We start from the raw sequence: 23,876 nt of genomic DNA on the forward strand, positions 1-23,876 counted from the left end.
TTAAGTATCAATTAAGTTCATTTTTAAACCATAGATAACAAAATGCTATTACTATTTTGCAGGGGATTTGATCACAGTGTTATTTAGACCAATCTGTGATTTTCTTGAACAATACTGAAAAGTGTCAGCTGTCTTTCTCTGTACCCCTGGCTCCCACATTAGGCTTCTCCATTTTTCAAGTGTGGCAAAATGATGCCACCAAAGTTTGCTGGTATTTTTCCTGGAACAGCAGCTTTCCCAGCATTTGAAAATAACATCCCTGATAGACTCGGGCTGCACTGACTTGGGCAGATGCGAGGAGAGGGGAAGGGATGCTGATTTTATTTTCTTAATATGAATTTTAGGCTATATATTCAACTTAGTCCATGTTTCTTTCAAGATTACAGACTTAATTTTTTTTTCCTCATTCTTCATCTAGAAAGCAGGCATAGCTATGGGGCACATTATGCCTCCTGTATAGTTCCAATTGTCAGAAAGATTATCTAAATTCCAAAATCCTAATATGTTATCTCTTCAAGCACATGGGAGTAAGATCATCTACACAAAGCTGAGCAGCAAGTAGTAGTTATTGTGCTGGGCAGAAGCAAACCCCACAGAAATCCTATTGCTCCCCCAAAGGTGTCATGCAAATGTCTTTGTATCCCTACACAGCATCCCTAAGCCCTTCCCATCTCTTGAAATCAGTAATGCTGCAATTTTGCTTTTTTTCGGTGGGGTGACAATCATTACACAACATCTGTGACATAGCTATTACACGAGCAAAATGCCTTGTCAACCATAAGAATTTCGGTAACTTTCAGTAAATCAGTACTTTTTCCCAGAAAAAAATAAAAATGTTGGTTTGTTAAAGTCTGAAAATATCAACCAGGCTGACAAATTGCAACCAATAGCTTGATTAACTATCTTAAGTAGTCTATCATCCTGACATTACAAAGAAACTTTCTCAGTAATCTGGAGCAATGTCACAGTATCCCTGTCTCTGCAGCAGAAGTGCACAGAGTCCAGCTTGAAAGAATTATCAAAAAATCAATACTGTAGTGTGGGACGTTTTCTTTTTCCTGCAGATCAAGGATATTTCAAAGTGCTTCCGAGTTTGTCATAATAGATGAATTACATGTGGTGAGTGTCTTCTCTGCTAATCTGTACCTTTTAAAATATTTATCTGATCGATATTCATCAAGATGTATCTCTTCTAAGTCGCTTACCACTGCTGAAACACAAATCATTGCAATAACTAAGATAAAACAAATATATCCATAGGAGTAGAAATTACATGGATAATAAACAAGCCATCAAAGCATTGAATTTGGAAGCATTTGTTGGTGTAAGGTACTTTTAACTTTACACAGACATTAGATGTAACCTTTTTCTGTTTAACTGTCTACCATATATCTCTTTGAGGTGACTGTAACTGTATTTTATTGATCTTAACCACGCATTATCACTGGCGCAATTCCGTATCTGTGAGGTGAAGACTGTGGAGAATGTTTGTTCACAAAAAATAATTTGCCAATGACAGAGTTTCCCCACTGAATTGAAAACCTTGCATCCTGATTAATGATCATCCTCACTGCTGAAGAACATAAACCATGATCTTATAATTGGGTTCTAAATTAAACAACCCTGAAAAGCACTTCTGCCATTACTCATGTAAGCAAGCTCAGTCAAATGGGTAAGGATTTGTAGGATTGGTCTTCTGGCTCTGACCTGGGATAAGTCACTCAGAGAGTCCTGAGTGAAGACTGACAAGAAATAAGACTTTCCACTTCTGGTTTCAACCTTGGCACGATCCAGCCACTGGGTCTCAAACACCTCCCCTGAGCTGAGTGGGAGATCCCAGGAGCCTCAGAAGGAAGCCAGTGGGAGTCCACCCCAGCTTAGTGGTGTGTAAGTAATGTAAAGGAGACAGTCAGGGCTACCACAAACCTTTCTATCTTACACAGCTACTTCCAACCTGCAGCTCAGAACCCACCCTGCATCTACATCAGGTGCCTAACTGTATAATTAGGAGAGCTGGGAATCTAATGTATGTAGCAACAGAGGAGGAACTCTAAAGAAGGGAATCCATCAATTCATGCTTTGTACATGTTAGTTTTGACAGATTCCTATTCAAGCCAATAACCAAATCCCTTAGACAATAACTGCAATGTCACTCTGAAATATTCTATTGATACTTCTTTATTATTTATCAGTTACTATTGTCTGTTGCCTTATTTTCCTTCCTTGTCTTGGTATTTCTAGACCATCTTTCCTTCCAATTGCTGTGTTTATTTCCTTCTCAATTTATATCACAGCTCAGTCAATTAAACGTTTTATCTCACTGTGCAAGACTGTTACCCATCCCCATGTTTTCAATCACCTCATGGGAGGAAAAAAAAAAAAGCATATTTTTTGACTCTGAGCTCTGATTTTATTCATTGTAGTAGTGACAACTGCTTCAAAAAACAGATCTTCATTTTAGCATTCCATAATGCAAGTTGCTTATTATTTCCATTCACTGTTAAATGCATCATCATATGTTTCAGTCTCCTTCAGAACTGAAATTTGTCCTAAAATTAAATTATATGGAACCTGGAATATCTCTCCAATGTAATCTAATCCTCTGTGGTATTTCAGATCTTACATTTACACCCTGCACCCAAACCAGCTCTAAGCAAGCTTGGAAAAGTACCAGAAGCAGCGTCATTGTGCTAGCAGCCTTGTACTTTGCTTCGGATAGCTGCATTACCAGTAGGTGTATTCCTGTCTAGTGACTTCAGTAGAGTCTGTTTAATCCCCTTGATGTGCGTGATCAGAAGAAAGGGACAGCTAACAAGAGAGGCTGGATGGAGGAATCTCTGTAGTGTTGTGATAACCACCCACCGTCTCCAATGTTGTTGGCATCACTAATGGCAGCCTTCAGACTATTCAGACTGATGACAAGAAATTAAGTTGTTGCAGAACAGCATCCCAGAGAAACTTGTGTCGCTCACCTGACTCTTACTGAGCATTTAGACTGCAAGGCCTCAGCTTGGTGGATTGTGCTTAACAGATGAGACAGAGCTTAATGCATAATTAAAGCCCTCTTCACTGGCTTAGACTCCAAATCACTTAAGAAAGGACATCACCCTCATCCCCAGTCAAAAGCAGCTTGTACTCAAAAGTTAGCAGCACCAAAAGTGGTAACTCAAACAGCTCAGAAGCCACCATTACGTATAATTCCTGGTTAGAACCAGACCCCGCCATCTTGAAGGTTGCAAACACATCCAGCAGCTTGCTGTCATTTCACAGACATTCTGACAGAAGGGAACTTGCAAAAGAAGCAGTCTAGTGGATGACCTATAGGCATCAACACACTGATGTCCTTGCAAGTTCTTCATTTGGATGGCTTGCAATGTTATGTGCTTTTTGCAGTCAATATTCAAAGCAGTGCCATTTCTCCTGCATTACTTCCCTCATATACATCTTTAAAAACATCACTGCACATTAACTTCTCATCAGCTAAGTTGTTTCAAAGTGGTATCTCAAGAGGTTAAGACAGAGTGTAGCACAACCCCAAAAATAGCTTATTAAATGATCCCTTGTTTCCATAGAAAAAAGATTTCAGGAACAAATACCCTTTGAAAGAACATAATGTATATAAAGGAAAAGCAGATTATTTGATGGTTAAAAAACTACAGCAGATTCCTCTTTTTGCAGCTTAATTAATAACAGGCTCTGGTTTTCTCAAGAAACACAAGGAATGGTAATCATACTCTGTGGAAGTCACCTGTGTAATTATTTCTGGCATCTATTACATTTTCCATTATACCTTTCATATTCTCTCAAACCATTTTTCTGTGCTAAGGGCATCTTTCCTTTTCTAACTGGCTGCAATTTCACAGCAGGATGCATTTAGCAGATGAGAGACTAATTTCATGTTCTCTAAATTGTCATATTTATTGGGAGCACCATGAAATGACCACGAGGATACCTGGAACTTCATTCTCAATTACAATGTGTCCTATATTGATTTAAAATTTGATTCCAGTTAAGCTGGCAGCTAAATGACAACTCCAATTAACTGATATGTTTCAAATTATATAAGAAATGTGAAGAAAATAGGTCTGAATTTGAGACAGACATGGGAGGACACTAATCATTTCATTATTTCATTATCATTTCATTATGAATAGAAATTATTCTAATAAAATGTATCACAGGTTTTGTGATCAAAGCCAAAGTGTAAATTAGTTTGCTAGTTCACTGTCACTCACAGGAAGCAGAAGCTCTTTTTAGTAAATACTGAAGACACTGGAGAGCCATGAGGCATTTACATTACTGTTTGAATGCATATCATTTAATACTTTAACAGGACAATATTTTTGTTGATTTGGGGTCCTAGGTACTTTGCTTCTTGAATAGAGTTCTAATTTTTCAGCAAAGATTCCCTACTCACCTTCCCATGCATTAGTATTTTCAGATTATCTGTCCACAACCACAAATAATGTCCTTGATAAAATCAAGGTAATTGAGTGGGCAAACTTCTAACTATCACTAAAGGCCTAAACATTTCTCATCACGAAAAGAGTTTGTCTTGCGACTACTCTGAAGTTTTATGTTCATCTAATTGCTACTGAAGATGAAAAGGTGGCCCCAGAGGTAGAACCAATGGAAAACAGTTCCTATGAAATCAAAGTCCATGACGTAAAATTGCTTTTCAGTTCTTTATACCACTGACCATTTCCAAAGTTGGTGCATCTCTCCTTCCTTGTACAGCCTGTGCAGAGGTAGAGGAAGTGTAAACTTGAGTTACTGGGGCAGGTGGTCTAATGAAAGTCATTGTACATGTTTTGGTTACCAGCCATGCTTCTAGTTCCTTACTCTAGATTGTAACAAATTTTATGAATGAGAGACTAGAGAACAAAGCAAAAAGAATTTGAGCATTCTATTTTACCCATTTTTAAAGTGAATAGACATTAATGGCTTTTTAGTAGTTTTATTGATATACTGTAAGACTTTGTGTGGGTATTTATGGAAGCTATGATTTTAATAGCTTTTCAAAAGCAAAAACCAACCAATAATGAAAGAAGTCAATTGGCACTTCAGGCATAAAATTTTATATTATTAATATTGCTATTATGTATAATTTACCAATACCTCTATTGAAAGGCTTTGTGTAGTTGTAGGAATGGAGAAAAGAATAAAATCAAGCACAATAATGACTGAGAGGAACGTAAGTTAAGGTATAAATGAAATTACGGAATTATTACAAGCACTGATGGAACTGCCTGAAGACAAACAAGAAAATTGCACTGCTCCATAGAAGAGCAGATTAAATGCTCTGGTCTCTGAATACATACTTCAAAGACATCTGTGTCCTTTACCACCCAGGTCAATGCAGATGTGCATCATTGACTACATTAATATTTGTAGACAGAAAAGAATCAGTCCTCTGACTAAACTTCTCCAAGAGAAAACCACTACCAACCTTACAATTTGGAATGATTCTACTATATTGAGATTTGAGCATTAGAGATTACTGAATTAATTTTCTTGTGATCTTGACTTAGATACTGTGGATTTCTGTCTTCAATTAGCTAGGTAAAATTATAGATTGGAGTATAATGATGACTTCCTTAGATGTGTGTTTTCTTGCTCATCTTCTCAACAAACTCATACAAAGCAGATAGCTTAACCTTTCAAACTGCATCAGTCAGCACCAAGGGCATAATTAACCCCAGGTAAGAAATTTGCAAGCCACATTGCTCAGTTTCCAAATGAAGACATTACATTCCTCGGATTTCTCAAGAAATGAGTTGTTCTTATGGCACAACAACAAAATGGCAGATGAAATTCTACTTTTTTAATTGAACTGAATTTTGCCATTTTCTGGGGCTTTTTCTGGGAGAGTAGGTGTACTCTTAGCATTCTGTCAGTGAAGTTGAGTGCCAAGAAGCCTTAATTACTCATGTAGTGCTGACACTTTTGCTGTGTTCGTCTCTTTCCACAGAAGGAATGTCACACACTCACAAGGAGACAATTCCTGGCAGCTGTGGTCATATGAAGCAGAACTAGAGAACATGACAACCAAGCCTGCCAAGAAAAATTCATGCAAATGCTTCTCTAGAAATTTAATGCCAAAGATAACTTCCCTCCTTCCATCCTCCTGCATCTGGCCCTCACCATGCAAGATTCTTGCCTTCAGTAAAGGCAACTATCAGACTATGGTGGCTTTTCATGCAAGCCCTCAATGAGGTGGTTCTGAACTCTCACTGGTTAGCACTTAGTTAACAGGGAGGCAAGTCATAATATACTGTTGCAGCAATCTGTCATCACAGGAGGTTTAAGATACAGCTTCTTGGAAATTGTAATAAAAATGCCAATTTGTTAAGCCAGGAGACCTCTTTCAAAGCATTTCAAGCACAGCAAACCAGAAGAAAAAAAGTTCCGAACCTTTAAATATTCTGAGATAAGAGTCATTTTTCTGTCTCTCATTTCATGTGTATGACTTCTCTGAAAGTAGCATCATTAATTATTTCCAAGGAAAGAGCATTTTCCAAATAAGAATTTGGAGGCATCAATTGTTCAATTATTGAAGTTTTATGACATTGCAAAGCAAGAACCAAGTAAGAGGCAAGACAACAAATCAGCTATCATGCACCTGAAGAAAAGGCCATTTCCAAATCAGTACAAATGTTGCACTGTATCTGCCAGAGAACACTTAGAAAAAATATAGGACTCATAACAGAATTTTGTGGTGCTTTAGGAATTGCGAGCAGATTAAGCAACACAGCTTCCTTGGTTTATAGGTGTACACCCCATTAAATAGAAACACAACTACACACTAAAATTGAAATCCATAAATCCATACAATAAAATTTAATAGCCAGCAATACCAAATGTTGCCATTGTTCTCCAAGAAGTACCAAAAGAGATTAAAGGCACAACAGAAAACTTTTTTTTTTTGTAAGCTACTTTCTAAGAGGTTTTTCTGTTGGTTCTAGACACACTTCAGAAGCATGACATAACAGTATAAATCACACTTCTAATATGACTCATAACAGGGAGAGCTTGCTCTTATGCACATAAACCATTTAATTCTATGGGTCAGCAACATGAATTAAGCCTTATACATACTTGGGGTAATCCCATCTTTGCCTGAACTAGTTTGCTAGTGGGAAACTAAGCAGTGTACTTCTTAATTTATCCAGTTTTCACTTGTCTTCAGGAAGCAACTAGCTGGCATCTGCATACCTTTTACATGACAACGACTGCTTCATTATATCATTAAATGTCTCAGGGAAACTGAGCCTTGAATTGCTCTTAAATCCATTAAGTGGCAGAAGGAATTGAGCTGTGGGGCTGAACATACATGCGCTCTTCTACTGACCACAAATAAATACTGCAGAAAGGTGAAACATCTGTTCCCTATAGCCCCATCCCCTGCAAGAGAGAAAATATAACCAAACCCCTTACAACAAAGAGACAAAAAGAGACTTAAAAAGACCAAAGTGGCACTCAGAAAACAAGCAGCTTATTCATCAAAACACAAGGATTTTGGGAAAACAGGCATACAAGGTGCTTCATGCCAAATATAAGGAGAAAAATGTACACCTGATGGATTTCTGAAATTAACCGAGAAGACCCAGTTGTCAGAAATATAAATATCAAGAACAAAAGGCAAAATAATTCTATCTTAGAAAACAAGAAAAAGTGCAAGTTCTGAGGGAAATAAGACTTGTGAGAAGAGGAGCTTGTAAAAGTACAAAAGAGTAAAACTGTTTCTGATCTCGTCACATCTACTCTCATGCAAGTGTTATAAACATGGAAGATTATAGTAGAGATTGTTTCAGAATCTGTAAGAAGATCTGACTCTAGCTGAGAAATTCACAAAGTCCTCCAACCAGAGAGATAAAGTTAAAAAGAGGAAAATTATTCTGGTGCTATTTTTACTTATCTCTGTATAAATTATAGTATTTGGCAAATTTTATTCATATTTTAAAATAGTGTTAATAGAATTAATCTGTATTTTCACCACACATTTACTCCTTGCTACCATTTTTATCAGCTCCATCTGTACACTTAACAAAATTTTAGGGTACCTTGGACCTTGCCTTTTCTGCCTTCTGTATAGCAGGCTTCCAGCAAAACTGAAAATAATGTAAACTGTTAAAAACTCCACTTACAGCAGGTAAAGACAATGAGAATATAAAATACATTCAAGACTTGTCCCAGAGGTGAAAATACACATTGCAACTTATTCACAAAATATTAGAAACAGAATATCAGGAACAGAATGATGATGTAATGTTTCATTCTGCACAAATCTTACCAGCTACACACTGCCAAATTCCTACCAGTTTACTTCCTGTTATATTTAGATTAGATTTGCCAAGCAAAGGCCTTAGACAGGACCCCGGTTCTACCAGTTAAGAGAGCTCTAAGAACTTTAGTATATGTAGTGAAAGCTCCAAATCCATTAGTGCCACCGGAGATATTGAGCCGTTTGACACTTCGTAGTCGCTGGAGCTAGGAGACCAAAATATTGTCATGACCTGTAAAATCAGTGAAGGAAGAAATTCATTCTGTACCTGTATAGCTCCATATGTGGCTGCAAAGGGCTCCGCAGGGGGGGGGGGGTGTCTACAACCACTGCACACACAAGGCAGAACTCATGTTCTGAATCTAAAAATTGATCACATAATCAAAATTAATGAAGCTGACAACCTCAATTGTAGCACATTGTTCAGCTATGTCCAACTGTAATAGTCAGGAGTGGGAGCTTTTTGTTGGTTTTTGTTTAGTTGGTTGGTTGGGGTTTTTTACATGTAGACAAGAAACACTCCAAACCCATCAAATACTCATGTGAATCAGCATGCTATGTTGCCATGAAAGATTTCCTGGCTGAGGAAAGGAAATGTCATAAGCATTCACTGAGCTGATATGACAGACTGTCTCATTAAAGATACAGCCACCTCACCAAGAACAATGAAACTCTGCACCCTCATGTTGACAGTGGCAGAAAATAACAATAACCACTGCCATTTTTATTTATTTTTCTTTTCTGTTACTGGATTTTTAGGGATGAGGAGGGAAAAAATACCTAGGAGCAAACACAGAGAATTATGAAATCACTTCCAAGTTTTTACTGACTTTGACAACTACATCAGGAAGCTAAAAGGCACATTTCCAAAAAAAAAAAAATATTTTTCACAATAGCAAAACACTGCATAGTAAAGAAAAGGAAGCAATATTCTTCAAGTGTCCCAACAGACTTTATAAACCAAATTCCTTCTCAACCCACAGGAAAATATTTCATCCACCCACTGATAGTAGTTACAGAGTTTGAGATTATACTCAATTTTCCTGTGCTAAAAAATATTAGCAGTCACTGGAGTGTTTTCAGAGGTGGGAGAATTCCCGTCACCAAATATATTTAAAAAATGGTTAAACAGATACCTGTCAGGAATAGTTTAGTTGTGTTTGATTCTGAACTTCTTCACATCCTTTTCAATGTTAAAGATCTAAAACAGACATTGAAATACAATTATGCAGCTGCCAGGTGCAGAGTTTCTCCTGTAACAGAGAACAGGAAAGAAACTCTGGTCATGTTTCACAGCACATAACTGTCACATTTTATTTGTTTATGTATGTATTTTAATGACGTTTCAAAAATATGCATTATCTGTGCAATTTCAGAGTATGCTTCTTCCTCCCCTGCCACATGTGACACAGGGGAGGAGTTTCCAAAAGTGATCTTAGATTCCAAGACCTACCAACTATGAGAATGATCTGGGTTCATCAGTTCCTGAAGTACTTGTGAAAACACCTTTTTCTGTGCTAATAATTTCAGTGCCCCTGAAAGGGCTGCCCATCATTCTAAGAAAACTGATGATAAAATAAAACAACTTATCAAATCATGTCCAATGGTATTCTTGTAGAGCAAGAACAACACACCACAGGTGTACAACATCATGCTGTTCTGACTTAGGTTTCAAAAGAAAAGAAAATATCATCTTTTTGACTGCACAAACATTTAAGTTGTTTAATTCTAGCACGGGAAGAAAAAATTTGGTAGTTCCTTGAGCTACCAGTCTAACAAATGCCAAGGTACGGCAACTGGAGGTCAAAACCAGGCATCATATTAAATTTTATAAAATGTAGAAATAAAATACAGACTTGTTTCAGTAATCCATTTTAGAAGCTACTTCCCCAGGGACATGCTGGATTTTCCATTACAAAGTCTTTAAATCAAGACTAGATGTCACTAAAAACTGTAAACAATAGCTCAGCTGGAATTAGTCACATGATTCAAGAAAAATTGGGTTGCCACACTGATATACAGGAGGTCAGACTAGCAGCTCAGAATGGTGTCTGGTCTTTACATTCATGAACTAGCAGTCAGTGAGAGAGCTCTACAAATCTGACAAAGACTTCTATTTCCCATGCCTACCAGAACAATGGAAGCAAAGGGTGATGAACAACACTGATAAATGAGACATTCACACAACAAAAGCGTAAAGGAAAAAGTTTTGCCTTGAAAAGAGTTATGGTGGTGCAGACTTCCTTCCTCCTAACTGCCTACTTCTAAGTTTCACTTGGGAGTAGGTTTTGTTGTTATCCAGAGCACTTCCGCTATTTTAGCTGAAATTAACACAGGTGCTAATGTGGAAGGATGAGGATTTTCTGTGTTTCCTTCAAGAAAAACAAATCGCAAATCACAAAGAAAAATAATGATAACCATAAATAAAAACTGTGGAAATTAATTGCTTAAAAACTAAAAGCCTGCCTTGACAATAAAATGCGATACTTCCTCTTTAGCTAGCAATTCTGATTATTTCTCTTTGAAACTGTCAGACAAATGTGCCTAAAAGAACTGCAGCCTTATGCTTAGCGTTATAAATACCAACTTTCACTTCAGGTGGGAGTGTTGGGACTTGTATCTGTTTTGCGCAAATGATATGCAAATTCTATATTAAGCAAAACAAAATTGTAATGAACATTGCTGCTTTTGAACTCTGATAGTAAGGGCAAAGTCAACTGAAACAGGTACAGCTGGTTTGTAAATAAAAGTTTTATTATTGCACTATTTCCCTTTCTTATAAGCTACACTTGAGCATAAAAAAGCAAACTTTTGTGTTCTGCATAAACAAAACATTGTGGGCTTTTCCTTAATAATTGGCAGAGGACATCTTCAGAATTGTAAGTAATGACTTCAGACTTTCTATTTTATTCTTTCCTTTTTGATAAAACTAATCTTCATTATATAACCACCTCTTTTAGACACATCATCTAAGATGATACCTGCTGAATCCAAATCTATCAGGCTTTTAACCTTGCCTTATAAATATAAAAACTGGTCAGAAAGCATCTATTCTCTACATCTAAGAGATTTAAAAAGTCATTTACACAGAAAATTGACAATCTGACAACTTGGTGTTTTGGTTACCCCTATTAGATGGTGAAAGACCGTCCCTGTGAAAAGGCTGAAGGAAAAGAAAAATGTTGACATAGATCAGGACATTCAAAGTTGATATGAATATCAACTGCTGCTAGGTGAAACATGTATGAAGTAGATGGGTGGGGCAGTTCAGCTGAAATTAGTTATAAGGAATGCAGATGGGTTACAGAATCTGCCAAATAGAAGCAGGCCACAGAAAAGGAAGAGTAGTAGACCTCTAAAATCAGTTATGTGCTTGTCAGCAACAAACGTCATCGTGAAATGAAGAACTTGAGAATAAAAGAAGTTCCTGACTCTTAAAAGTTAATTTCACTCTATTCACTCCTGACCCAAAGTCTGTTTAAGTCAGAAACTGTATTACTGTTGATTTAAACAGAATATCACTATGTAAACCTTAACTTTATGAAAATCATGTCAGGGCATAATGATTAAATCATATTGCTATCACCAGGAATATCACCTGATTTAAAAGAAAAACAAAATAAAATCTTTAAAGCTAATCCCCCCCAAATCCAGTATTTTAGCATTTATCAGGCCTCACTTCAGCAGAAGCAGGAGAAATTGTTGAAGAAGTAAGCACAGAAAAGATGAGACTTGCTTGACCTCTCTTCCCAGAGTGAAACCTTTGTCATCTGTAAAAGAAAGTCCTTTGACGTGGAAACCAGACTGAAAACATCAGCTCCTGACACAGAAATACAAAGAAAAATAATAAGGAATAGTACAGGAAAAACCAGTAACAAACCAATGAAAGCCAAATAAAATAAAAAATCCCAACATAACAATTCCTGAAGCAACAGAAAGTCAGGTCCATGAGAAAACAAGGATAATGAAAAAGAGACAATAATGTGGAGAGCCAGGGTTTAAAACTATGACTGTGGTTTACATCACAACTCACATATGAAATTTGAAACAAATGTGTAATTAGAGCAAAACATTAATATAGCAAAGGCAGAACAATTGAGTCTTAGACATGACTTCTGGAAAAAGAATGTTTGTAACATTTGTACATTCAGTAGCCTGCACCATTAATAATTACTATTGTGAACATTTTCACAATTTGAATAGCCATGCTTGTGACATAGAAATATTATATTGTAAAGGCTTATTTATTTAACATCCCAGTTCTAAAATACTGCTTACACAATTTTACACAATTCTTTAAAGATGGGCCTTTAGGATAAGGCATCTTAAACTCATGGTCAGCAGAAAGTAACTCATCACCGCCATGTCTCATCTTAACCACTAGCCGGCGAGAAGTACCATTACTAATCTAATTTTCTGCCTGTATCAAGAACACTCATCCATTCAACAGTTTGAGAGGTAATAAAAAGCTCAGTGGAAGCAAACATTTTAACCTGATACACACTTGATCTCTAGACAGGGGAAGATTCCCTTCGATGAGGTGTTAGTAGATGAGTCACATACAGATGAGTACACCTGATCTACCACAGGAATATTTCAATCTACAAACAATGAGGAAATCCATAATTTAACAGGAGGACTGTCAAGCAAAAGGTGACTAAGCTGCAGAGGAAAGAAAACAAGCAAGAAATAAGCAACCATGAAGGCTATAAAGAAAAGATGAAAGAGAAACTAACAACGAAAGTTACTGCACTGTAAGAACCATCAAGCCATGCCCTTACTTGTACAAATAATCCCAAAGCCAGATGTATTCATCAAACATCAAACTTTTGAGTTAATTTCCTTTTGTCTTTCTCCAAGGATAGATTGTCATTTATCCAAGGACTACGCTGAGTACAGTATCTAATAAACCTTGAGGAAGCATAATACATGAACGAACTGATTTAGTTTCCTTTTCATTATAAACAACATTGTATAGTACCAAAAAGAATGGATAACTGGGAAGAGGGAAAGTCTGAGTCTCACTTTTATTTTCCTATATATTACTCCTTTAATTTAATTTTACAAAAAGAAAACTAAACACTTGCTTTTAAGAACCACTAACATTAATTAACATCAGAAAAACCACAGTGCAAGACTTCCATCCCCAAAAATTAAAGATCTGAACTCAAGCTTTCATTGAAAGTTTGACAAAGAACCCAATAAACACAACAGAGAGAAGTACCAGTACAATTCTCAAAAATTATCTCCAGTAACAAAAGACAAATTGATTCAAAAGTCTTATGCCTCTGCTATCTCACCCCCGTGCTGGTATCAATTGGTACAGTGCCATGAAAATGCCAGAAGCAGAGTAAGAAGGAATCCATTCCTTTGTTATGTTTTTTAACCTGTTCACAGCCTCTGCCAAATTATTGAATAAAGGAAAAATTAACATTTTGCTGTACAGGTGGAGTTGTGCCAGGGATGAAATAGCTGCACAGCAAGAACAAACTCAAGAATTAAAATGCACCACCTTTCTGCTGCTACCTTTCACAATTCCATCACAAACATCTCTGTTCCTGAAATGTGCTAGCAGCTGTCTACCTGCGTGAGGAACAAAAGAAAGCAGGGAGTGAAGTGAACACATCTGGGGGAAGCACAGAATACAGAATGAAGGTAAAGAACAGAGGCAATAGGGATTTTTTCACTGCTTTTTTCTTTTACTTCAACAAAGTAGTAAAAAGAAATCAGCTTTAAAATTTTCAGTGTCATTGAATCGCTTCTGTTAGTGATCTCAGCAGCCTTAACTGACTAAATATGTTAAGTCTTGACAGGAAAGGGAGTCTCTCAAGAAAAAAAATCAAAAAAGTAAAGCACTGCAGAAATCAGTGCCGAGAGCCCCTACTGAACCAAAGCCTCAGCATGATATTAAAGAGGTACGGAATTGCAGAAGGTACCATCTGTTGTGTTTAGGTCTGAGAAGTTCAAGGTCTAGTTAAACGCAAAACATTGTTCTAAGCAAGATACTTTATTCCTCAGCCCTAAAAGCTAATGCCTTCTCAAGCTGCTCAGATCAGATCAGATTAGACCCATACCTCCGTTTTGTATTCAGCCACATGTTTTGTGCGGTCAAAGAACATGTGTGCTTAAGTGGAACCAACTTTTAGACCAGGTCGCTGTTAACGTACAAATAACACCGATACATGGTCTAAGAGCTGTGGGAGCTGACCATATTGCTCCATGTGCAATACAAACCAATTTTCTTTGCACTGAATTAGGACTCCCTTTCCTGCCCACATGTTTTGGTAGATTCACAAAGAAAGCTTTGGATGGTGTCTGAAGTCCATCCCAAGGATAGCCATGCTTCACACAGGAAGAAAAGGTTTCCAATCCAGCCTCATAAAATTAAGAGAAACAACCAACCTTGGATATGCTGTAGACAATTAATAGGCCAAAACCCTGTGCCTCCATGTCACTGAATGCTGATCTACCTAACTTAGCTAGAGTAAGGATGTGTACTGGTGAAAAGGAGCTACATAATGCTACACCTAAGGAAGATAGAGGGAGGATTTGTGATTTCCTGAGTTATCCCTCCTCCTCTTTCACTAACAACAAATACACTCATGTAAACAAAAATATGCCTATATATCAACTATTAACTACTTGAATATTATCATTATATTTGGTCACTTTAAAAAAATGTGTATTTTTTTTTTTTACTATAAACATGTATAATTCCCAAGGTGGGGGAAATTGTATTTCACACAGCTTTGAAGATGTCAGAGAAAGTAAAATTTTTCTCTTGAACTTTTTTTGAACTTAAACTTCTGTTTCTAACCTCCAGTCAAGATTTATCCTCTTGTATAAGAATTTCATGCATTTAAAATTCAGCTACTTGCCAAGCAAATAGCATCTGTTTGAACAAAAGGAAGAGATTAGTGGTGTCTACTGTCTGTGATAGGGAAACAGCTAAGCTTTGATAAAAGTATGCTTCAAGTTTGCCTTCACTGTTTTCAAAATCTGCAGCTGTTCCCTCCAACTTTCTTAAACCTTAAGTTTTCTTACATGACCTTGAACATTTACAAACCTGCAAAATTGTTCCAGGCACTTACAAACTTCCTAAGGCAATGCATTTCAAAGTGCTCCCTCTGACTTACTTTTTATGGGCAGGCTTATTTAAGGTATGTTAGTTAAGTTAGGGAGCACTCATCTGAGACATCTCTTTCTTCTAGATATAATATCATAGATCTGCATAAAAAAAAACTAGAATTTATAGGGGTTTACTAATTAACCAGAAATACTTATCGTAAGGGTAAAATCAAAGTGAGAAATCCCTTACCAACTCCTAAACTTCAGCTCTTTAATATCAAGAGTTATTTTTCTATAATAAAAAAAAAACCTTAAAATGTTCCCTAAAAAAAAGAAAAAAAAAAAAATCTTAAACTTCTTTTGTGAGATTCATTTATAACAGCACAAATCAGACAAAAGAGTAGAGCACTGCCAGTTACCTGAATCTAAAATTGACGGTTGTAGAATCATAGAATAGTTAGGGTTGGAAAGAGATTTAGATCATCTAGTTCCAATCCCCCTACCATCTACCATGGGTAGGGATGCCTCACAATAGACCATCTCACCCAAGGCTCTGTCCAACCTGGCCTTAAACACTGCCAGGGATGGAGCATTTACCACTTCTCTGAGCAGCCTGTTGCAATGCTTTACCACCCTCACAAGTAAAGAACTTCTTCTTTATATCTAACCTGAACTTCCGCTATTTAAGTTTGAATCCATTGCCCCTTGTCCTATTGCTATAGTTCCTGAATGATATTTTGCCACTCATTTTAGTGGTTCAAACAGTTCTTTATTCCCTTACCAGAAATTCAGAGTGATTAAGAAAACCTATTTCCAGCATGAGCTAGCAAAAGTAGCTGTTCTTGCCCAGGTAGAATCAAACCTATTAAAAAAATTTGAGTTCTAACACTCCAAAGGACCCTGAGGATATTGTAATACTGTGAAATGACTTTTTTTTTAAATCTGAAGATGCAAGGAAGTCCTGAATTTTCCTTCCCTTATTCTTGTTACTTAAGTTATAAATGAAAATTTCTTACTCTGTAAACTCTATTGATCATTTAAGTGCTTAGGCCTGGAAACAGGAAGACAATAAATTTGAAGTACTGTGTTATGCACTGACACAGATTTAAAAGCACTGTTAAGTCTTTCATAGCAACATTTAAACCATAAGATTGCTAGAATGCATACAATGCTTAATTCTTTAGTCTCTTTGTCAATATGCCCTTTACCAGGAATATTCAGAAGTAGGAAAGCTAGGATTTAGAACAAGATCTATCTAAACTTAGAATGCTATAGAGGCCTTGCTTATGCAAAGGTTTATAATTTCAATTAATGTTGCACACCATCAAATCAACAGGCTACATTTATTTAGCTCCTAAATGCCTGTGCTTACAGAGCCATTCGCATCTCGAGGTTGTAAAGCATCAAGGCTGTTGATCAAAAGTGATCAAAATCATTAGGCAGACCAAAAAGCCCACAAGATTCAGTTCAGTATCATTTAAAAATGACATGTTTTCAGTTCTTTTCTGCCTTCTGGGATTGAACTCCACAGGCACTACATCTTTTAAGCTTTCATCTAAAAGAAGAAGGAATGAAAGCTGATTAGATTAGGAAAAAAAAAAAAAAAAGAAAAAAGAAGTTCAAGTTCTTAAACATTTCCAGGAGAGGGTTAACACTCTACACAGAGTGCCCAGTACAATTCAGCTCATGACCAACCTGAGATATTGGCATGCCTAATGTAGCCACTTGAGTTTTGTGCTCTCTGTAATGGTCACAGAAAGCCTCACACAACTATCAGATTTTAAATGAAAAAGTTGATGAAAATAATGATGTAAAAAGCTGATGCAGCAATAACAAGACAAAACATTTAGAATCTCTGACTTTTGATGCAGCTCAGAAAATCTTGCAAGACACTAATTAATGCATAATGGGCTATAGTCTCACTGGCATAGAAAAATGCAATCAATTAGAAGTGAAATACATGACTCTCTAAGGGTAGCTCGAAGATATAATGGAAATGGAGATGAAGGGGGAAACCAGTGTAGACTACAGAAAACAAGTTAAAGCTTGCCAAAAAAAAAGATAAAGACGGCAAAACAGAAAGAGTAATTGCTAGCTACAGGGGCTTTGGGGTGTGAGAAAGCCTTTATCAATTATAGAAAAGAAAACAAAGCAGCCCTGTGCTTGGCTAGGTGGGTGCCCCTTTCTCTCAGATTAACGAGGCATTGCGTTAGAACAGCTAAGAACAGATTTTTGCCTTGAGACTGTAACAGTTCCATGACAGTGAAGGTCTCATGGCCTCTAGGAACTCCCAAGGGAAAGAGCAGAAACTTCTTTGCTTCTGTTAATTAAAAAAATATGTGGAGGAGAACTCCAGAGAATATACAGCAAGGAAAAAAACTTGAATCATCAAAACACTGATAACTTATTTTTCCATCTCCAACTCTTATTCAGCATTATTTCCATTCACAGGCTTATCAGAAGACTGTTGCTCCCTGACAGCTTTTGTTGAAGGTACAGAAGATGCATTATCTATATGGAGAACAGATCAGTGTCTCTCTGGGCCAGATGAAACAATACTGGCTTACACCACCTAAGTAAATGTGTGTCATCATTATCCGTAACATTATCAAGTCAGATTTATAGCTTGTGACAGTTCTGAAGTGTTTAGGAAAGAAGTAAAACTAAAATCCCCAAATGCTTCCCCTATTCCTTATGTAGCCCGTGTAGGAAGCACTCAGACTTGCAGCCTCTGTGGTTTGGGGAACTGTTATTATTTTTCTTAGTGTTCTTCTGGAGGGGGAATAGAAAGTGGATGAAGAGGGAAGGCTGTTGACCACCAGACAACTCAACATGATAGGAAGGAGCAGTGCAGACTTTCTGCATAGTGATTACACTACAACTCCCATACCAGAGACCTTTATGACTAAGGATGAGACCTTTAGATGCAAGGATAATGGTATGTTCTCTCTAGCCTTAGGTATTTGCAACGACTGCAATCCTAGGGACTACATCTGTTGTCCTATAAAAGTTCGCGTTGATGCCTAATTAAATTGTCCATGCTCTAATTTAAATCCAGTAATTCTCCTCAGTTTTCTATTAATGAAAATAGGCAACTACTCTGAACTCTTTATGAATTCATAGACACCTATCAAATTTCCACTCTCTAGCGTGAAGATGTTTGTTTCTCTAGACTCCTTTCTCTCTGGCAATTATAATTTCTAACTCTACAGTCTCATTACTAATACCTGTCTGGTTTAATCATTTCTTTGAAAAACATGCTTTCACAAATCATTATTTCTGTTGAGAGTTCAGTACTTAGGCCAGTTCATTGTTGCTAAGTGAAGAAGAACCACTTCTCTTTTTTTAATGTTATACCACAACTGCATTAGCTTAATTTGAATTTGGTGCACTAGGCACCATCTCTGCTAGCAAACCTTCCATTGATGAAAGAATGATGCATATTCATATACCTCTTGCAAATTCCACTACTTTTCTCCTAATTTGTCTGATCATTTTTATAACAAACTACAACCACAGCTGCACTGTATAAAAATAAACCCCAAACTGACCAAGCAAGAATCCTCTCATCCCAGGCCAGATTTGCCAAGTGCAATACCTTAAGTATAAGATAAAGACAAAAGGCTATTTCACAGCAAGAACTATATATGACATGTGCATAGCACGTTACATAGTCTTCACTCAATGAACTTGATCCCACAGGCCAAAATATGCATCTGTGTAACCTTTAACATACCAAGAAGTTGTGCCTAGCTTAAGCACCTGGGAGCAGTAGAAAAACCACCATGTGGTTTTGTTGTAAGGAACTTTGATGTGTAATGGGCCACCACAGCACCAGGATCTCCACTTGAGAGCACAATATCCCACACTGACATTCTCTGCTCCATGCTTTTCACCTCCTTAACGTGCCCCATAGGGACATACACAAATGAAAGGTCCAGCACAGGGAACTAACGCTCCATGATTAGAAAATAAATGCAGTCAGGCTGTACGCTGCACCTCTCACACTTTTCCAACACATGTATGCATGTTCAAAATCAGAACAATCCTACTTAAGGTACCTAGGCTACGGGAAATCCTGCAGTCTTTCTGTTTTGCAGTTGCAGCACTCACTGGCTGTGCCTTACCTGGATACCACTAGGTTAATTGTTTACGAACACTAGGAGGAGCAGCTGAGTAATACCAAATAGCTGCAACTGTTCCAGCCACAAGTACTCTGCATGGTAGCTGCGGATTAGGAAAATTTATTGAACAACTGCTGTAACTCAGCACTCCCTGACATACCGGAGTACTTCTGTATATTATTATGCTCCCCAGTTCACAGACCACAACAACTCACAGCAAACTCTAATTTCAAAGACTGCTAAAGATGCACACATTTACTATACTCTGTATTGAAATTACAGTACTAAGCACATGAGTGTCAAGGATAATTTCTAGCTGAATCTTTTATCTTACTATGAAATCCACATAATCGCCAATATCTTTAAACACAGATCAGCTATGGCATGTATGTATATACATCTATGTGTCCTGGGTTCAGCAGTAACAGCTATTTTTCTCCTTCTTAGTAGCTGGTGCAGCACTGTGTTTTGACTTTTGGCCTGGCAACAGAGCTGATAACACAAATGTTTTAGTCTGACCAAGGACTTTCTGAGCCTCATGCTCTGCCACGGAGGAGGGGAAGCTGGGAGGAAGCAGAGACAGGACACCTGACCCAAACTAACCAAAGAGGTATTCCATACCACAGCACGTCATGCCCAGGATGTAACTGAGAGCTACCCGGAAGGGTTAGGACTGCAGGGTTGGACTAGGTATCGGTCGGTGCTCAGTTGGGTGGGGTGAGTTATCAGTCAGCTGGTGGTGAAGTGGTGTATTTTCTTCCCATGTTATTTCCTTTATCATTATTATTATTGGTGGTAGCAGTAGTGGTTTGTGTTATACCTTAGTTACTAAACTGTTCTTATCTCAACCTGTGAGAGTTGCATTCTTTCTGATTCTCCTCTCCGTCCCTCCAGGAGCAGGGGGAGGGAAAGAATGGGGGGAGTGAGAGAGCGACTGAGCGATTTATGGCTGACTGGGTTTAAACCACGACACTATGTCAATAAAATTTCTAAGCAACTGCAATACACAGGCTTTCTTTCCTATTTCTACTAATATTAATGGAGGGTGGGTGCCTTAGAATAGTATTTGTATGTTATAAGGTCACAACACTGATTTCCTGAATTCACATATCGCATTAGCCCAACTACTGATTCTGGAGTTTTTGATTTGAGGAAGAACAACTCAGTCCCTGAAAATTGAGAAAATAACTTTCTTTTTTCTTTATGGAAGGAAAATGTCTCACTCCCCTCAAGGAGATGTGAAGATGAAAGGGTTGTTCCGTATCATCAGTATAACTAACAATGATTTCGGTATTTTTAAAGACTTTGCTGTTGCCTTTAAAATTTCAGTCTACTCATGTAGTCCAGTGCAGATGCCCTGTTCGAGGTCTTTGTATCATTTAAGACTTATTGAGTCCTCAAGGTAGGTTTTGGATGAAACGCACTCCCTTCTGCATTCTCTATGAATCTTCCCAATTTAGTTATCACTATTAGTGCAGCTGTCTCCCCAGACTGAGAATTATTAGGACAGAAATACCCATGTTAAACAAGCTACCACGTTCTTGTGACCAGAGCTGTGTTGGGTGCCTCTGAACTGCAATATATTGTGCAGTTTAGACCCACCCTCAAACCACCAGCATCTTTGCTGCACCACCAGTCCTGCTTTTAGGAAGATTTTGCCCCAAAGGAGGGTGAATGCCCTGGAATAATGGACGGCTGGGTTTGCAAATACAATCAAAGGAATGAAAGAGAACTAGCAATGAACAAAATGGAGTTGGTTATGTAAACTTCACTTACTTGTCACATCCACAAACGTAACCAGGTGCCTCTAAAGGTTATAAGCCACAACTGCCTTTCACCAGCCTCAGCACCTAAAACTTCAGCAAACAGCAGAAGTCTTGTTTCAGCCTATGTAAGAACTAGTTAGGATGTGAGGCACTAGAAGCAGGAAATACAGTTATTACATGCATTCACATTCCAGGAATTTCACTGGGTTCTACATGCAATTGGTGAGCACTTCATTCAAGCATGAATCTTTTAGACAGATTTTTAGATCTAATAGGACTTTCAAAAATTACACAGAAGATTTTCAAACTGCACCTGAACTTCTCAGATCTTGCAAAACGCATTATTTTAATATAAGTTCAGGTAAGACTCTCAGTTCTGTAATTGCAGCTTGAAAGATTTAAGGCAAAATGGTTAACACCGTCCCCTCAGTTCCTCTGACAAGTTTAGTTATCTCACTGAACTTCATGGAAGCAAAAATGAAAGAGAATTTCCTTTCTATGTTTTGTCTACCACAGAATGTTTCAAAAGTGGAGCAATATGTATTATACCCAGTGACTCAAATCCATGTATTTGTATTTCAGAAAACCTCGAGCTCTGTTGGGCTAGTTTAGTTTAAATGCCAAGGAGCTCTTCTAAACTGATAGACTGTACTTGTGTGTTTGAAGAGGATTTTTTGCAGATTCAGGCTGAAACTTAAAACGTCAAAGGTCAAGGAAAGTCTCTATGCTGTATCCAATGAACCAATAAACTAGACACTCAAGGTATTTGGTAATATTTTGTTCAGGAAGGGAGTACAAATCCCTTCCCCTCCTTCTCCTTGCTGTAGATTTCAAGTTACTTTTCTGACATGGTAGTAAATCCAAAGATAGAAAAGCATTGAAAAATATATCACTCCATGAAATAGAATTTTATTTCCAGTCACATGCAGTATTTTGAAGGTGAACTCTATTTCATTTTCTGATGGTACTCTTTTCTGTTTGAAAGCTTTGTGCATAGAAGAACAAAGGGAAGGGATTTATTCTCTCCAGATGTAGTTAGAAAAAGTAAAATACAATACAGTAAACACAGAATAGATCTGACTAAATAGATATTGTTCTACAAGAAGACATTTAATTTCTTGAAAGCAATACAACACTGATAAGTTTTGTAAAGAAACCCAGTTAGTAGAGCCCAATCTAAATGCTCTAGCGCATGTAATTCTGTATTATTCTACTAGTCATGCACACTGTAAAGATCTTGTGAAGAAACAAAATGCATAGATTATAGGTTTGACAAGAACCACTAACAGATAAGAGACCATTCCTGTGCTGTTTCAGTCGTTATTTGATTTGAGTCACAATCTTAGCAAGCTCTTAAAAAAATTGGAGGTTGGCTACCCCTGCAGTCCTGTTGAGACTCTGCTCCAGAATGCCATTTCTCCCACAACAAAAAAGCTTTTAATTAATTTCTATCTCAAATGCGTTCACATTTACTTAACCTGTCTTGGTTTTTCTGCAGTTATTTCTCTTTTCTTTTTCTTGTATTAGATAATTACTTTGCACTTTAACTGATTACAGTTGTATTTCATTAATTATAAATGGTTACACTTAAAAACAAAAAGGTTGCATTTAATTTTTATGAGAGAGGCTTGTGTTGTTTTCTGTTGCTAGATAACACTGAAAAATGCTTAAACCCCCAAATTAAAAATTGCGATTGCACTGTAAGGACTGCATTTCACAAACTGCAATATTTGGAGTAGCGAACTTAACAGCTACCCAGGGAGAAATTATTTCCTTTATACATGGGCTACATATCCATTAATTCCCACTGCATGCCTCAAAATTAGGATTAAATTGCTGGTAAGGAATCAGTGTCCCTTTGCCCAGGGATGTATTCTGCTTGATTGAGTATACTGATCTCAAGGCTCCAGTGCCTTCTTACTCTGAAACTTCTTGGTTACATTGTACTTTAACATTAATATTGTGGCTAGATAAATGGTAATAAATACAAATGTTTAAGACTCTCAGCCACAGGCCTCAGCATTTCCTGTACTGTAGTAAACAATTCCTGATGTTTCCTAGGGGTACAGAAGAGGCAGTTATTAAAGCCTGCCAGAAAGGAAATACTGTAAATCCCATACGCACAAAATATTACCAATTATAGCAGAGATATAAAGATTTACTGGAGGAAGAATTTGTGCTTAAAGAATTCTGTGAGCATCTGTGTCAACTATCAGGTGCTACAGGCATTTGCAGAATTTTTCATCTCACCCTGGAGACATGTCAGCACCTAATTTTGCTCCTGTCTTTCACCTTACTTTTTCCTCTGCTTCCCCTTTCTTCTAAGCCTCTATGTGCTGGCATCCAATTGCTCAGCTTCTACTACAGAAAATTATATTCTCTTCTCACACACTAATCAAATGGTCAGCATAATCACCTATTTTGCAAAATGTCCATTCTCTGCTTTTCCTTGGACTGTGTAAACTCAAATCTTCCATTTTTCCATGCTAGTGCAGCCTAAAGAATACTTCAGAACTGTATGAAAAAGAAAAGCAGATATGGGAAAGACCTGCTTCAGAGCTTGGAGCACAAGAATAGAAAATCCTAAAGAGGAGGAACTAGGAGCCCAATCTCCTACATCCCAGGAAAGATACT

Source organism: Lathamus discolor, chromosome 5 (genome assembly GCF_037157495.1).
Source record: "Lathamus discolor isolate bLatDis1 chromosome 5, bLatDis1.hap1, whole genome shotgun sequence".
Taxonomy (NCBI): domain Eukaryota; kingdom Metazoa; phylum Chordata; class Aves; order Psittaciformes; family Psittacidae; genus Lathamus; species Lathamus discolor.